Source organism: Montipora capricornis, chromosome 2 (assembly GCF_036669925.1).
Source record: "Montipora capricornis isolate CH-2021 chromosome 2, ASM3666992v2, whole genome shotgun sequence".
In the NCBI taxonomy this organism is placed as follows: Eukaryota; Metazoa; Cnidaria; class Anthozoa; order Scleractinia; family Acroporidae; genus Montipora; species Montipora capricornis.
Genome location: NC_090884.1, coordinates 15,461,354 through 15,479,375, shown reverse-complemented (window position 1 = coordinate 15,479,375; position 18,022 = coordinate 15,461,354). Strand labels below are relative to the sequence as shown.

General features: G+C 41.2%; 1 protein-coding gene across 1 annotated transcript in view; it reads right to left on the bottom strand.

The window, feature by feature from the left end:
• Positions 1-15,852: 15,852 nt before the first annotated feature.
• Positions 15,853-18,022, bottom strand: part of LOC138038967 (neuroplastin-like) — a 42,124-nt gene continuing 39,954 nt past the window's right edge. Inside the window, exon 9 of the mRNA XM_068885087.1 lies at positions 15,853-18,022. This exon is cut by the window's right edge and continues 305 nt beyond it. The gene's annotated coding sequence lies outside the window, so the exon portion shown is untranslated.

Here is an 18,022-nt window from a genome sequence, read left to right as displayed (position 1 = left end):
CCATCTCTTGTCTAAATCTCCAAAAAAGGGGAAAATATCAATTATCCCTAAAGGAGGGGGGAGGGGGTGATGCAGCGAAAAGTGTCTTGTTGTCGCGGGTCGCAGTCTGCGGGTCGCGGGACGCTGGTTAATTGCTATGTTTCCCTCTCTGTTTCATTTACATCTGTTTTTCGAACAGCAGAACTACTCAACCCAAGCGATTTCGAAGTGTTCAATCAAAGCAGAGAGTTCACTTATTAAACGGGAAAAGAAAGAACGCAAACTCTGCTGGCATTGGTCAAAGCGGAACCTCAGGAAAGAAGAATCAGTGTTATCTATGACCTTGTTTCCCTTCGCGCTCCGCACAGGAGACCGGAATCCCAAACTAGAAGTAAGCACCACATTTTCGTTGCTCCTTTGGAAAGGACTACTGCGACAACTTTGGACCACCACTAGACAGGAGTGTCAAAACTTTGAATTGTAACCTCCTAAGCTCCATTCAAATTTCAGGCTGTTTTAAATACGCAGTCGAATGGTTGAATTGGAGGTTTTATTGTCCTTGAAAAACGTCATGAGGAGACTTTTAACTCAGCTAGTACATACTAGTTGTCACATACTAGTTGTAACATCTAATACTGCATCAGTAGGAAGCTTTATTATTCAGTAGGAAGTGTAACTCTGGTTTAGGGTTTCAAGGGCTCCTTTTAGAGACCAGCATGCCATCGATACAATAAAATCTTGATTTTTAAGATTACAACGTGGAGAATCTGCAAAAGAGTAAGATCTCTTCTCGAGATCGAGATCATTGAAATCTTATTGTTGTACCCTGTTGATTCAATGGTAATCGCTTTCCCGCGTTGCACATTACCCGCAAATGAGAGTAAGAAGTTGACGAGAGGCAATTCCAGAGGCTTGGGAATTAGAAACTCTGGAGCAAGTCAAGCTCTGTGGGAAGAATCGCGCTCGCACCAAAAATGGTGCTTCTATCGATTAACGCGGTACTTCAGCACATTTTCCTTTGCTTTCTTCTTTTTCAGTAGTCTTTTTCTTTAGTGCCCCAGCGCTAAAAGACGTAACACTGAAATAAAGTTCATTATTCAGTTTATAAAGTATGATTTATTACAATCTGATAATGATTCCTCGCCCATCGGGAAACAAAAAGGGTGAAATTGGTGATCAGGTCAAAAAAACCTTAAAACATATAAAGTGAAATCGTACACTTGACATAAGCTTCTACGACTTCAACGAGTTTGTAGAAAAAGGATTTTGTGTAAACTGGCACGGCTTTTGTTGAGAAGCACTCAATTAAATGTACTTACCTTTAACAGTTAATTACTATAAGCAACGAAAGATGAATGGGGTGCGTTTGATGCTGATTTGTTCCTCGTAGGGAGGGACAAACGTTTCGTTTAGTTGAGGCTTTGTTGACACCAAGACCCGTTACCTTTGTGCAATTGTTTGGTGATGAAGCAGAAATGTCGACAGATGAAATATTCTATGGAGCGTGTAGTTGCCTTCAAAAGGTGACACAAACAGGAGTCAGGACTTGCCTGGACCTCGTGCATTACAAGACCATATTAAAGGGGCTATGTCACGCAATTTTAGGCAATTTCAGCACTGATCGAATGGTCATAGAATTAACTAAAACATCAAAATAACTGTTCAAAACTATACAAGAACTCTAACAAAACACAGGGAAGCCAAGAAGTGACATGGATGGACAAAACTGGAGAGGATTGAAATGGATTGAATTTGGTAAATTTGAAAAACGTCGGCCCACCTTTTTTCAAATTTATATCAATCTATATCAAAATGTCATTTACAAAGCTCGAAAATCATTCTCAGTTGTTATGTGGCCGTGATTTTGCAAATGAAAGACTCTTGCTGTGCCAATTTGACGTTTAGAGCTCATAATTAACAAAATTAAACAAAATTACCTAAAACAGCGTGACCTAGCCCCTTCAAGTAATCTCACGTCAGCATAACTTCGTCAGTCACTCCCAGCTTTCCCAGCCGAGTATAGAGTTCTGCAGGGAGGCTAACTTGGTGCCCGTTACAGAGACTAAGGAGGAAAAAAAATCTCAGTTCAACACTGAATTATTAGCCGGTGTAAACAAGCTGATCCCTCACGGCCGTGGCTACACTTAAAACATTGTTGCTGGCGAGCGTCAAGTAGGCGGCACACTATTGCTCGCTGTGCCAGGAAATCTAGTAACGTTCTGTCCAATCTAAGATAGTGAATTTTTGAGTAAAATAAATAAATGTGATTCCTATAGTCACCTGAAAAATGCAGGTGGCTCCAACGGGATTCGAACCCATCGGCCCTTTGCGATGCCGTTGCAATGCTCTTCTGAGCCATGAGGCCACACTGATGGGGGGAGCAAGTCAATTTATTGGGCTAATGTGGACTTGATGAATGGAATAAATGTATATATTGCACCGGTATCACATCACAGAGGCCATTGCTGCGAATTCCGTTGGAGCCACCTGAATTTTTCAGGTGATTATAAAAGACAATTGCTCAAATTGTACAGTTAAGGGTGGGGGGGGGGAGGGAATTCCTTCTTAAGAGCAAATGTCCAGAAAAATCAAAGGAAATCAAATTTCTTCGGCAAGGCTTTAAAACTTAATTTCGCTCCCCTTTTGCATACAGGTAGCCGCTAGCAAGAGTACAAACAGCATACAAAACCTCCAGACTCAGTTTAGCGAGTCCCAACTGGGTTGAAAATCGACCATTTTCATTTGATTCGCATGTCGCAACTATCGAGCGCAGAAACATTGTGATACAACCAACTTATTGCATAACTTTTCCTTGTCCAAAAAACACAATTTCAAGAATATTGGATTAATTTAATTATTTCCTTGAAACAAAACCAGAGTGTTCTCCAACGTTAAGTTCGTCGGTCGGTGAAAGGAATTGTTATTTTGACCATGTGTTTTCTCCCCATGTCTCCTCGTTCTAAAATTCTAAAATACCAAAAGGTAATAATTGGGGAAGTCTTAACTTTTACAACTGAAAACTTCCAAGCATAACTATTCGTCAGTGTGATCTGTTGTCCTTTGCTATTGTGTTACAGGCGCTTGTCTGTCGGCGACTATCACAGTTTCTTTTCACACCGTGTTTCCGTAATTTGTATTATTTACAATTGTGTGGTTACGTGCAGAATCAAAAATTCAGAAAACACGGGACGACCATCTTTACTATATTTGTTCTTCTAACGACTAATTGTTCGTCTGGCATGTACAGCCCATGACAAGGTTTGTTAGCAAATCAATGTATGGCTTCTTCCTCTTAACGGTGATCTTTGATACATCTAGGTCAAACGATGAGAAAGTGTCTTGCAACATTTTTATAGAAAAGGTTGAACGCTTTGAATTCTTTATGAGTTCACACATGTTATGAGCATCGTACACGATTGGATGCACATGTTAAATTGAAATGTTCGAAATCACTTTGTTTCTCAGGACTTGCAACCGGCTTTCCTATCTTTCCTGGTCTGCTTCGTTTTGCTCTTTTCGTCTTCATCACTTCGTGCCTCAACAACATCTTTCAAACTTCTCTTTGAAGCCAAGCGCGTAAAAAAGCTGGCAGCCTGCTGGCTTGTTAGAAACTCGGTGCTTTCAAACAGACGCTCGCCATTACTGTCTTTCGCTGTCATCATAACTCTGGAAACACTAGTGGATCTGCCTTCTGCCCAGTTTGTTCGCCAATCTGGAATTTAGCAATCAAATATTCTTTTTGATTGGTTGAAAATCGAGTGCTGCGGGCATGGGAATACTTGAGGGCCCATCCCATCGGAAGTGATGGTCCAGATGATTGTGATAATGATACCATGCTAGCTCCCTCTTCCAGCCTTGACGCGTACCCCAGCACAGCTCGGTCAAGAATCAACTGATTAGAGTGTAATGTGAAGTGCTACGTTTCTGCCCCATATGAACCATGTGAGCGTTAGCCCTAGTGATAGAAATGGGCCCACACAAGGACAAGTACAAGGAAGGATTACGTTTTTGCAAACGTTGGCCGTGTAGCAATTATATTTGAACAGACTTAACTGATTAGAGTGTAATGTGAAGCAAAAAGGTAATCCTTACTTGTACTTATGCATGTTCATTGCCGTGACTTTAACATCTTCAGTTCCAACGACCGGCTCTCGTCTGACATTGTAGCTCAGTCGGTAGAGCAGCGGTGATCTAACCCGAAGGTCGTGGGTTCAATTCCCACCCTGGGGCCCGTTTCTCGGAAGTCCCGAAAAGGTTTCGGCCCCGAAAAGCCATTTGTAAACCTGCCAACCCCTTGTTCAGGAACGCCGATCTTTAAGCATGTTTTCAAGGTAATAAAGAGCAAACTGACTGTGAAGTTTGACGACTTAATTCCTCTCCGTTCTTGAGATACAGTGGGAATTGTGACACCCGAAAATGGCCCGTAAAGTTTCGGGACTTTCGAGAAACGGGCCTCTGGTCAGAGTTTTTCTCTCTCCTTCTGTGGGTCCATTTTCATCAGTAGGGCTAACGCTCACATGGTTCATATGAGATAGAAACTTAGCACTTCTCATTACACTTTAATATGTCAGTTAAGTCTGTTCAAATATAAGTGCTACGCGGCTAACGTTTGCAAAAACGTAATCCTTCCTCGGTCAAGAATCGTTTCGTATTCAAGTGCTCTCCACACTCAAGATGGTTTTCGAGTGAGCTGTGTCGTTGGTAAGATTCGATGCATCCTTCTTCTGGAGAGACAAATAAATTTTGAAAGGCTGAATCTAATAACGCATTACTTGAGTCATATGCATCTTCGTCAATCACGGTTTCCTGTTCCTCTATAAGTGGAGTTGCTCTATCGACTAGTCTCAATTTAATAGGAGCAAAGTGCAATTCAGAATTGCTGATATGGTACCTCTCGTTTACCGGGAACATCAAACTTTCTCCAAGCAAATAACTTACCTGGGCCAATGTTGTAAGCTCTAAGTGGGACAGAAACTCAAGTCACTAAATACTTAAAGATTTTCTAGTCAATCAAACTAGACGGCAAAAATCAGCCAGAGCAAATGTAAACAAGTCAAAAACCTTGAACATGCGACAAAGAAAATTTCGACAAATGTACCTTTTTCACTTTCTTCCTTCAGCGACAGCCGTCTTCGATGCTTCAGCAAACGTATTTGTTTGCTTTCACACAGGGAAGCGTTTAATTTAGAATAAGCCGACGAAACTTTCAGATGTTGCTCAATACATGTAGAAAGACTTTTTCACATCAACAATTACCGCTGCTGGAGTGTGCGCTTTCGATGGGGATGAAACTAGACTTGAGAACACATATAAAAATTAAAAAAAACCGAAGTTTAGACCGGAAAATAAAAATTTCAAGAAAAGTTGGCCGGCGAAAATATTAAAACGTGGATGGATTCCTCAAACGTGAAAACCTGACCGCTATATTGTCTGTTCGATCGGGTCTGTGATTTTACCGAGAAGGACTTCAAGCGGGATCTTCAGGTATATGAATATTGGTCTTGTGACATTCGCTTCATACGGAAATCTAAGTCAACTAGTCCAAAATATCTGTTATGCCGTAATAAACTTAACCTGAAATGTGGTTAAATTTTTTTTAGCAGTATAGAAACTACTCAAACGATTTACTCTTACCATTTGATGGAAATATATAAATCGATCGTTTGTTTTGAAGTTGTTACAGGGATCTCCTAGAAAGTCACGGTAGACAGATTAAACTTGATTTCCAGGCATTCATTTAACAGCAATGAGCGCGGGATAGCACTGCAACCACTTTATCGCTTTGTAATATAACTCACAGATAAAATCCTTTTTAACGACCACGAGGTAAATCTGTTCAGAGGTGGAGCCAGTATCAGTTTAGCCTCTGGATTAAGATTCAAGTCTACAGCGCATTGCTCTCCTCGCCTGTACTTTTCTTCTTTACATCAAGTACATTCAGTGATCCGGAGAAATCCTTGACTATTGCTACGTCATAGCCTCGTTTGCATACACAAAAACAAAGATGGCGGATTTCAATTTAAATTTGTTTATTTTTGAAGCGTTATTGTTGGCTATTTAAACACATTTGGTCCAAATGAGTGGTCAAGTATGAAAATACAGGTAAAGAACTTTCGATTCAGAGAAACGTTTTCTAGACCGTCCTTTCCCTTTAAGTTGACCAAAGACGTCGTTAAGTATGGTAAGAACAGCACAGCTATCTTGATTGCAACTCTCAAACAGGTGGACAAACGACATCATTTCCATCTCACCGCCAGCTACTCTTCTCATCGCAACTGCAATATGCCATGGGATTCCTCTTTTGCCGTACCAATCAGTATGACTTTCTCGAAATTTCCTTGGTAGATATTTCATAACCCAATATAAGACCAGCAAAACAGAAGTTTCATCTAGCTCCTTAATGATATCTAGTCTGCAGCCGTCTTGATTTGTTGAATGCAACAGGTGAGATTTCCAGGAGTGAATATGCTGCTTTGCCTGCGAGGCTAAAAAAAACCAACTCTTCTCGGGTGTCAATCATGCGCTCTTCTTCCTTTAGGGCGTCTTCAATTTCGTTTACCACGGGCACAGATGCAAGACCAACACATCGGTCACATGTATCCACGTGGCTGTGGTCGCAGGTGGAAACATGGTCTGTGTCTTCTGGATAGCTCAATGCGTATGCTCTGAAATGATCTGGCACACTGTAACGCGAGGAAAAGTGTACCTTATGTAAAAAAAGTGATTTATAATGAGACATTTGCTATTAAGTGTGAGATCCAGAAGCAAGAATATTAGGGTTCTTTTAATGTTTTGTTTTCTATTTTTCGCATGTAGATCAAGGCAAGTTTAGCTCCGCATGTGAACAAAGGTGAGAGCCTTATGCCTACATCTGGGCCGACCAAGCTTGGTCAATAAATGATTTTATTATTCAACACATTGTGACAATGTCCAAATATGCGGGCCATCGCGCACTCAATATTCGTCGTGCGTACTCAACAGATATATACGTAATTTTGTGTGTCGCGGAGAAAAATGGTAGCTTTTCCAGCTTTCATACATACATTTACATACATACATTTTTATTAATCCTAGAAGTCGTATGACTATACAGGATGCTAAGACCAGGATGCTTTCCCAATAAACGTAAAAAAATTGTGCTTTGCCATCAATGTGTTGAATAATAAGACAATTATCCTGCTCAATCGAGTGGAATATCGCCTGATGTTAGCCAACTCGGCCTACGGCCTGGTCGGCTAAGTATCAGGCGATATTCTACGCGATTTCGTAGGATAATTGTTAAATGTACGTCACTCACGCGGGACGTCCGGATAGGAAAAGCCGGCGATCGAGCAACTTTCGATCATTTCATCTGGATAGCGCTTGTTGAGATAAAATCACAATCCTTATCACCCACCATAATCGTCGCAGTTATGTCATAATTGATGATTATGCATTATCACGTATAATCGTCTGAGGTGCAATAGTAGTAGTTCCTGGAGATGTTTTATTGGACTGGTTATTAACACTATCATCCTCGTCTCAAAGAATGTGGTCTCACTTTCTAATGAAACTGAAGTAGGGAATACATCCAATATGGTACAAAGTGGTTTGAAAATGACTTGTTACTCAGGTGATGGATGCATACCACACAATCCTGGATTCCCTAATCCCGCAAGTCCCTAGGGGCGTGGGCCATTGGTCGAAAGATCAAACTGTCACTGAAATAACTAACTGTATTTTGGCTTATAATATAATGAACATGTATGTTGTCAAAAAAAATAACTTTTTTGTTTTTTCTTTATCCAAGAGGGCGCGGTGACAACTCCTGCAATCTGATTGGTTCTTAGCGGGGTCGAAATTTTTCTCTCTCTGCCCACGGTCACGGCAACGTCTTGCTCGATAGGTATGTGTATAGAAAAAGTCAACAATTGTAATTGTGATTTGAGAGAGTGAGAGGAGAAAAAATAAACAGGTTATTAATTAACCAGCTTTGGGTCGGTCCGTGTAGTTAAAAACTGCCACTTATGACTTGAAAATGCTGCTCGAAGCCTGCAATACGTACCTCGAATGCCCCAGGCGGCAAATATTATATTCAGTGTATTTACCTTGTAATCACCCTCCAGGTATCTCTTGGCCGCTTTCAGCTGTGCCTTCTTTTCTTTGTTCCATGACAATCACATCCCACAGTCATCTCCAAGCTTTTCAACAACATTCTCCAATTCATCGAAGGCTTCCGCACCTTGTGCAGTGAAATAATCAAGTCCCTGAAGAGAGTTTCGAACTGAAGCGGAACAGATATTAAGAATCTGAGAAGGGTACCTCGTCCCATTGGTACAAAATCGTCTTCACTGCAAAAAGGGTCGTACTGCTGGACGATTCGTTCTGGAATAGCAGTTCTTACTACGTTAGGCACAATGATTTTTTCTTTGGATGACAGTTTCAATGTTCTTTCGCCAAATGGCAGGTCTTGAACAATGTGCGCACTTGTTATGAAATCAAGGAAGTCGTCGAGTTTTCCAGCTGCGACGTACATTCTGCTATGACAAGGAGGTGAGATCACAGAGCCTCTGCCATGAAGAAGGCGATGGTGTCTTGCAATTTTGAATCTGTACCGTGTAAGGCCCGGGATCCACCTTTGCAACGTTTGAAAACTAGCTTTGTCAGCAATGATAGGTAGTATTTGTCTCCGTGTACTCCAATGGCTTGTATTGTTGTAACATTCCGCAAGAGCGTCTATGAGTGTCACGTCAAGTGGGTCTTCTTCCTCGCTCGTGGACTGTTGCTTGACGCTCTTTGACGCCACCAAGGAATTTCAGAGATGTTCTGAGGCGCGATCTCTTCTAGGGCTGCCGTCACCACTTGTCTCGCCTTGCGGGTGTGGTAGCGCTGTGTTCTATCAGCGGCTGAATTCCATGGCTTTGTCAAATGATAAGGGATAGGACTGACATCCCTACACGCTAGGAATTCATTGAGTTTTTTTCTGGAGCTAGTTGACGGTCTTTGAGTCTCGTCAAAGTCCTCTGAACTTTCGGATGGCTGGTAGAGGCTTCTGGGAGTCTCAGTGGTTAGTAAAAAGCATGATTCAGGTTTATGAGGGGTAATTGTTGAATCAACCACAGTCTCATCTCTTTCATCCTAGAAATTCATTGCAAGCAATATTGACCGAAAATACCTAAGAACATTAATTTTGCCATTACTACTTTGAACGTGATGGGGCCCCCCACCCCCCAGCCACGCCTATCGCTCCTTTCAGGCTTTTATACCCCTTCTTCACCCGATGAGAATGACAGATGATCGTGTTGAAGGTAAATACCAGCCGTTGTAATTCAGTATTATTATGCCGCCAATCTCACTCTCTCCATACACTCTGCATGCATGACCTAAAATAGACACCAGATCCCGGTTGCTCGAACGATGGATAGCGCTATCCGCCGGATAAATGACTAATAAGTTTATTATCATCATTATTATCATCACAGTGGATAAACACTAGCAAAACCAATTGCACTATCCAATGGATAGGGATTTATCCGGTGGATAGTGTTATGCACCTTTTGAACAACTGGGGCCAGGACTATTGTTTGGTTTAATTTTACAGGGGTATCCCCGCAAAGGCACCGGTTTTTTCATGGTTTATGCGCTCGCCTCCAGGTCAAGTGGTCTGGGTCCGAGCCTTGGCTGGAGACATCGCGCTGTGTTCTTGTGCAAGGCAAATTACTCTCACGGTGCCTCTCTCTAAATGGGCACCGGCGAATTTAATGTTAGGAATAACCCTGCGATGGACTAGCATCCCATCCAGGAGGGAGTAGAAATGCTCCTCGTCGCTTCATGCCACTGAAAGCGGGATACACTCCGGCTTGATGGGCCACTAGGGTTGATTGCAGACTTTCTACCCCCTTCCCCAATGCTCTTCCGTTGGGTCTGTGGGCGAAAAGTATCTATTGGCGAGATAACAAGCCATTTGAGTATCTGTTTCAAAAAGAGGAGGGACACATTATGTAGATGCGTCCATTGTGAAATCACCTTTCTCGAAGCTGAAGACATGAATAGAACTGGACATAACAATTGTTCACCGTTCCGCGATTTTCCATGGGTTTGTTTACTGCTGGTAAGAGAGATTATTTTTTTGTCCGACCGATCACTACATGTAGTCGAGTGAAAATCGCTCTAAAAAGCCTCCCATCTGTGCATTATTGGTATTGGTTTATGTACGTTAGTCATACCTGAACCCACAGGAACAAGGATGCCTGTTCTCTCGAAAATGAGCTTTGATATTTCTCTTCCGACGCCTGTATCTCCTTTTACAGGCTTTGTATTTCCTTTACCCTGACTGTGATGTGCAATCTCGTTTGGAACTCTACATGTACTGGAGCTCCTTCGCCATCCAATGCCAAGCTCAGACCGATGAAAGGGACAAATAGTTAGATTGCTTACATCCTGTTGCGTAGTGAAAATAGCCGTAAGTTCTTGCTCTCCAGTTACCCCGGTAAAAGACCAAAGTGACTTGTGACTTTCTATGTCCTTTACACAAGGCAATAAGGGTACTTTATGCACTGATTTGCTTTGATCCCGTCGATCGTGAGAACAATTACCACCAACTATTGCTTTAAATGAACACGAAATTGCCATGATTTTACTGACGGCTTGTCACTAATTTCTGGTGAGAAAAAGGACTTGGTAGGAGTTGATTAAGTTAGTGTCGTCTAGGAAAAGCAAACAAAATTAAATCTCAAAATCCAACAGTTACATGGTCACTAGTTCGAAATAAAGTCAAGTGAAGCTATGATCCTCGCAGTCATATCCGCAGTTTTCATATATCATTTCATAGTATGAAGTAAATATATTTTTCGTATAACCAACACTGAGATTCCAGTGCGTTTCTTTTTTTCGGCAGAAGCTCAGTTTACCGTGAAAGATCCACCCCTGTGCCAAGGCACATTATGCAAATTAGAGTCACCGAGTGATCGCAGATGACAGCTTATTCGTTGTCACGAACCGGCAATTTGTGCTTCAAAGCAGGTTAGTGATTCTATCGAGCAACACAACGAAACACCAAGGTATATTTTGCATAGGAACTTCGCAATATCGATTTTTGTAGTTCAAATCTAGCAGACGGGTGCTTATTGCCAGGTACAGGGGCCAGTTTCTCCAAAGTCCCGAAGTGTTTTCGGACTCGAAAAGCCATTTGTGAAACTGCCAACCGCTTGTTTTGGAAAGCCGATCTTTTAACATGTTTTCAAGCTAACTAAAAGAAACATGTCTGGGGAATTGGGGGAAGGGAATTGTGACACCCAAAAATGGTCCGTAAAGTTTCGGGACTTGGTAAAAACTTTAGCTTTGGATGTGAGGCTCATGATGACAAGTCTTCGCCAATAAAATCTCCATCAAAAAGTAAACTCTACAACACGCATCAATTGTTCTTGCACGATTCAAGTCCTAAACGGCAGTTGACAAAGAACACAGAAACGAATGACAAAGGAAATGTACAATCACGCGCTCCGTGTACTCCAATGGCTTGTATTGTTGTAACATTCCGCAAGAGCGTCTATGAGTGTCACGTCAAGTGGGTCTTCTTCCTCGCTCGTGGACTGTTGCTTGACGCTCTTTGACGCCACCAAGGAATTTCAGAGATGTTCTGAGGCGCGATCTCTTCTAGGGCTGCCGTCACCACTTGTCTCGCCTTGCGGGTGTGGTAGCGCTGTGTTCTATCAGCGGCTGAATTCCATGGCTTTGTCAAATGATAAGGGATAGGACTGACATCCCTACACGCTAGGAATTCATTGAGTTTTTTTCTGGAGCTAGTTGACGGTCTTTGAGTCTCGTCAAAGTCCTCTGAACTTTCGGATGGCTGGTAGAGGCTTCTGGGAGTCTCAGTGGTTAGTAAAAAGCATGATTCAGGTTTATGAGGGGTAATTGTTGAATCAACCACAGTCTCATCTCTTTCATCCTAGAAATTCATTGCAAGCAATATTGACCGAAAATACCTAAGAACATTAATTTTGCCATTACTACTTTGAACGTGATGGGGCCCCCCACCCCCCAGCCACGCCTATCGCTCCTTTCAGGCTTTTATACCCCTTCTTCACCCGATGAGAATGACAGATGATCGTGTTGAAGGTAAATACCAGCCGTTGTAATTCAGTATTATTATGCCGCCAATCTCACTCTCTCCATACACTCTGCATGCATGACCTAAAATAGACACCAGATCCCGGTTGCTCGAACGATGGATAGCGCTATCCGCCGGATAAATGACTAATAAGTTTATTATCATCATTATTATCATCACAGTGGATAAACACTAGCAAAACCAATTGCACTATCCAATGGATAGGGATTTATCCGGTGGATAGTGTTATGCACCTTTTGAACAACTGGGGCCAGGACTATTGTTTGGTTTAATTTTACAGGGGTATCCCCGCAAAGGCACCGGTTTTTTCATGGTTTATGCGCTCGCCTCCAGGTCAAGTGGTCTGGGTCCGAGCCTTGGCTGGAGACATCGCGCTGTGTTCTTGTGCAAGGCAAATTACTCTCACGGTGCCTCTCTCTAAATGGGCACCGGCGAATTTAATGTTAGGAATAACCCTGCGATGGACTAGCATCCCATCCAGGAGGGAGTAGAAATGCTCCTCGTCGCTTCATGCCACTGAAAGCGGGATACACTCCGGCTTGATGGGCCACTAGGGTTGATTGCAGACTTTCTACCCCCTTCCCCAATGCTCTTCCGTTGGGTCTGTGGGCGAAAAGTATCTATTGGCGAGATAACAAGCCATTTGAGTATCTGTTTCAAAAGAGGAGGGACACATTATGTAGATGCGTCCATTGTGAAATCACCTTTCTCGAAGCTGAAGACATGAATAGAACTGGACATAACAATTGTTCACCGTTCCGCGATTTTCCATGGGTTTGTTTACTGCTGGTAAGAGAGATTATTTTTTTGTCCGACCGATCACTACATGTAGTCGAGTGAAAATCGCTCTAAAAAGCCTCCCATCTGTGCATTATTGGTATTGGTTTATGTACGTTAGTCATACCTGAACCCACAGGAACAAGGATGCCTGTTCTCTCGAAAATGAGCTTTGATATTTCTCTTCCGACGCCTGTATCTCCTTTTACAGGCTTTGTATTTCCTTTACCCTGACTGTGATGTGCAATCTCGTTTGGAACTCTACATGTACTGGAGCTCCTTCGCCATCCAATGCCAAGCTCAGACCGATGAAAGGGACAAATAGTTAGATTGCTTACATCCTGTTGCGTAGTGAAAATAGCCGTAAGTTCTTGCTCTCCAGTTACCCCGGTAAAAGACCAAAGTGACTTGTGACTTTCTATGTCCTTTACACAAGGCAATAAGGGTACTTTATGCACTGATTTGCTTTGATCCCGTCGATCGTGAGAACAATTACCACCAACTATTGCTTTAAATGAACACGAAATTGCCATGATTTTACTGACGGCTTGTCACTAATTTCTGGTGAGAAAAAGGACTTGGTAGGAGTTGATTAAGTTAGTGTCGTCTAGGAAAAGCAAACAAAATTAAATCTCAAAATCCAACAGTTACATGGTCACTAGTTCGAAATAAAGTCAAGTGAAGCTATGATCCTCGCAGTCATATCCGCAGTTTTCATATATCATTTCATAGTATGAAGTAAATATATTTTTCGTATAACCAACACTGAGATTCCAGTGCGTTTCTTTTTTTCGGCAGAAGCTCAGTTTACCGTGAAAGATCCACCCCTGTGCCAAGGCACATTATGCAAATTAGAGTCACCGAGTGATCGCAGATGACAGCTTATTCGTTGTCACGAACCGGCAATTTGTGCTTCAAAGCAGGTTAGTGATTCTATCGAGCAACACAACGAAACACCAAGGTATATTTTGCATAGGAACTTCGCAATATCGATTTTTGTAGTTCAAATCTAGCAGACGGGTGCTTATTGCCAGGTACAGGGGCCAGTTTCTCCAAAGTCCCGAAGTGTTTTCGGACTCGAAAAGCCATTTGTGAAACTGCCAACCGCTTGTTTTGGAAAGCCGATCTTTTAACATGTTTTCAAGCTAACTAAAAGAAACATGTCTGGGGAATTGGGGGAAGGGAATTGTGACACCCAAAAATGGTCCGTAAAGTTTCGGGACTTTGGAGAAACGGGCCCTTAGTCTTGCATACCTTAGTGGAATGCCATTAAAGAAATGACAGTTGACAAACGTTGTTTGACAGTCCAAATATCATAGCCGAGCTAAGGTGAACATATTTATGTTGCTTTATGCTTAAGTAATTCGGATATTTCGAATTGAAGTGATTTAATGAATTGTTTGGCATGCATTCGACTACTGGCGTGATTTTAAATTTTTTGTACCATTTGAATATTTTTTTGACGAGTGCTTATTTGCCCAAACTAAACTTTACATGTATTGACAGACCTATCCTTATATAGTTAGAATATAAAATCTTTTAATTTGGAATTCCGAGGTATGGCACATAGTCAAAATGACCATTCTTTTCACCGACCTATGAACTCAACGTTGGAGAACACTCTGCTTTCGTTAAGCGCAATTGGATTAATCCAATTTTCCTGTCATTGTGCTATTTTGGACAAGGAAAAGTTATGCAGTAAGTTAGTTGTATTACAACTTTTCTGCGCTCAATAAATGCAACATGCGAATCGAATGAAAATGGTCAATTTTCAGCCCAGTTGGGACGCGCTAAATTAAGGTCAGGACGTGAAATCGAAAATGTCGTTTTTTCTCGGAAAAACAGAAATGTTTAAAGAAAGAAAACACATGGCGTTTTTACGTTTACTAGGGCCCACTAATATGCAAAATAGGGCGAATTTAATTTGTCAAGTCTTGCCGAACCATATTTGATTTTTGTGGGCATTTGCTCTTAACTACAGGCCAGGTTGCTATGTAAACTTCCATCGGTCATTTATCAGGTTCTAGAACAGCAATAGGCAAGCCGATTGGCCATATGTGGTTTATTGGTGAACACCCTCAGTTAATGGGATGTTGACCATATTAGGTGAAGTCACGTGACCACAACAGAAACAAAAAAACCCTAAAATACAATTCACATGATCAGACGTAGAACTTCATTGGCACAAATGCTACGAATGGGTTGGATTAGATTTCAGAGACAGACAGCGATGGCGTCAAAGAACAAAAACAGAGGCATCATTTACTAAAATAGAGGCACCATAAACAAAATTAAAGGAACCATTTACGAAAACAGCGGCACCATTTTCAAAATTAGAGGCACCATAAACAAAAACAGAGGTCCCATTTTCAAAATTAGAGGCACTATAAACAAAAACAGAGGCACCATTTTCAAAATTAGAGGCACCATTTACGAAAAGAGAGGCACCATTTATGAAAATAACAGAGGTTGAATTTCGGCGGTAATGGCACCCCATAGATCTCGAAGGGAAGACACGAAGGTCGAAAATGACTCTGGGAGAGTAATGTTATACACCTTACTCCAAAATGGCCGCCATTTTAGTATTCTTTTGTTTCCATGCAAATTGGCCCTTATGGCCTTGCTTTCAAACGTAACATTCAAAAGAATATTTAACCTTGAACGAGGCCAGAAGGGCCAATTTGCATGGAAACAAAAGAATACTAAAATGGCGGCCATTTTGGAATAAGGTGTATTAGACCTTCAGATGGAAGTACGAGAACGACATCGAGTTCGAGTTTTCTGTACTGAGCACGCGCATTAGGTTTAAAGAACGAAAATAAAAACTTTCAATGCAAGCAATACGACAGCTGTTGAACAGATATCTCCACCGCCTTTATAGAATAGGCATTATGATTACATGAAAACCAGTCACATTCCCTGGAAATTGTTTGAGTATTTGACAAGGAGGTAATGATTTATTACTTAACTAAACTACAAACATATGGTTTATTTGAAAGTTTATTTTGAGAGTATTTCACTCGCGAATTTACAGAGAAGTAGATTAACTATATGTAACAAAGCAAGTATCAATGAATGGTATACAACATTAAATATTGATTCACACGTTCTTTCATTTGTTTACTAATATTTGCCAATACGACTAACTTCGTTAGGGTTTTTCTTAAAGTAAAGAAAACATAATGTCATCTTTACGTGAGACAAAGAATACTAGACAAACCAGTTTCCCGCGAAATTGAATTCGGTCCAAAGCTTACTGAATCGATATTATATGGCAAGAAATCTGAGCAACAGTTTCTTGACTCGTCACAAACAAATCTTTTGTCAAGTGGGACTGTTTCCAACGCTAGGCAAAAGCGACAATCTGATTCGGTCTTCTCAGTGTCTGGGTCTGTGGTGAGTGGCCAGTCGCAAAGCGACTTGCGATTTGCGTTATTAATTTTTTTTTCCGCGCTTAGGGTAGGCCTTTGACTGCACGACTGGCTTGGTAAAAACTTTGGCTTTGGATGTGAGGCTCATGATGACAAGTCTTCGCCAATAAAATCTCCATCAAAAAGTAAACTCTACAACACGCATCAATTGTTCTTGCACGATTCAAGTCCTAAACGGCAGTTGACAAAGAACACAGAAACGAATGACAAAGGAAATGTACAATCACGCGCTCCGTTAAGTACAACAGAGATCTACACAAAGAAATTAAAAAAGCCAGTTCGGAGTACCAAAAAACGCTTGCACGCGCACTATTAATCCATAATTATACTGAAGACAGTAGAGACTTTGAATGAAAATTCGTCCAATTACTTTCCATATCAACAAAAGAGGAAAGCTCCAAAATTGCGTCATAAGTTTCTTAAAAAAAAAAACTAATAGTCCTAACATTTGCTTTTTCGGCAGTGTGCAGCTAAAATTTAACAAGCAAAACATAAGTTGGCTTTTCTGTCCGAGAATTTACTTTTTAATTTTCGTTTAAAATTGAAACTCAGCTGTCGTCCAGAGAAGCACTATGGGTCTGTTCCTAAGGTAACATCACAAACTAATTTGTTTTCCTAATTTACAAGGACGCTGTAAAGTGAACAGGTCCATCTCCCTAAGAACGCCGCTGTGGGACAAATGACCGTGAGTTTCACGAAATTTACGACACGGCGAAATGACATGTTTGCTGTGCATGAAAAAGTAAGGTTACGAATAGTCATTCAAAGTTTCTGCGGTTACTAGGGAAGCAGTTTTCGATAAAAAGGGAAATCCACGAAGACAATTTTTATGTCATTCATAGTATCTTTCTATTCCACTAGCCCATTTTCAATATTGAAAGGCGAGAGGTACATGTAACAAGAGTTTATAACAAATCGAACCTAAGCAATAAAATTATGTATCACGCTTTAAACTGTATTCTGATATATCAAAAATGGGATAGTGCTGAAGACCATGAAACTCTAACAGTAAAGTTGTAACTTTAGCGACTACTATTTTCCGCCTTAATTCCCACGGGAACACATTTGTTACCGCCTTTAACGCTCTGTTTGCGGACGACGGGATAGCGGGGACTTTCACTCAAGCCCGTAAATGATGAGCTTGTTCCAGTCACGTTAATGGTATTATAATGGGTAAATAACTTTACCAACGAAAACAAGGGAATACCAAAACAAAAACAGCCAAAGCCACGACTAGAAAGAACTTCCTTGCACAGCTCCAATTCATCAAATGTCAACGATCACCGTTAACCTAGATAAATCTCGTGTTTCTATCCAATCTTCTTTTTCTTTAACTGATTCTGAAGCCAGTTAAAGGGGATATAATGTTAGTGGGGACATTCACCGACAATAAAATTGATCGGCAATAAACGCTGCCGATGAGAACAAAAAAACAAAAAACAAAAACAAAACAAACAAACAAACAAACAAACTAAACAAAATTAACGTTACTGGAGCATGATGCATCGAACTTTTCTAATCATTGCTTCCTAACGTGACGGAATGAAACAGAGATTTACAATTGAGTCCACGTGAAAAGGCAAACTGCCGATATCTCAGCGTAGCCAAAATCAAACAAATGTCTTTGAAGCTTCCCTCTCACGTTTGCAGTTTACCGTAAACACGAAGCGGAATTTCAATACTATACCCTTGGTTTTCACCAAACGTCACGGCATAAATGAAT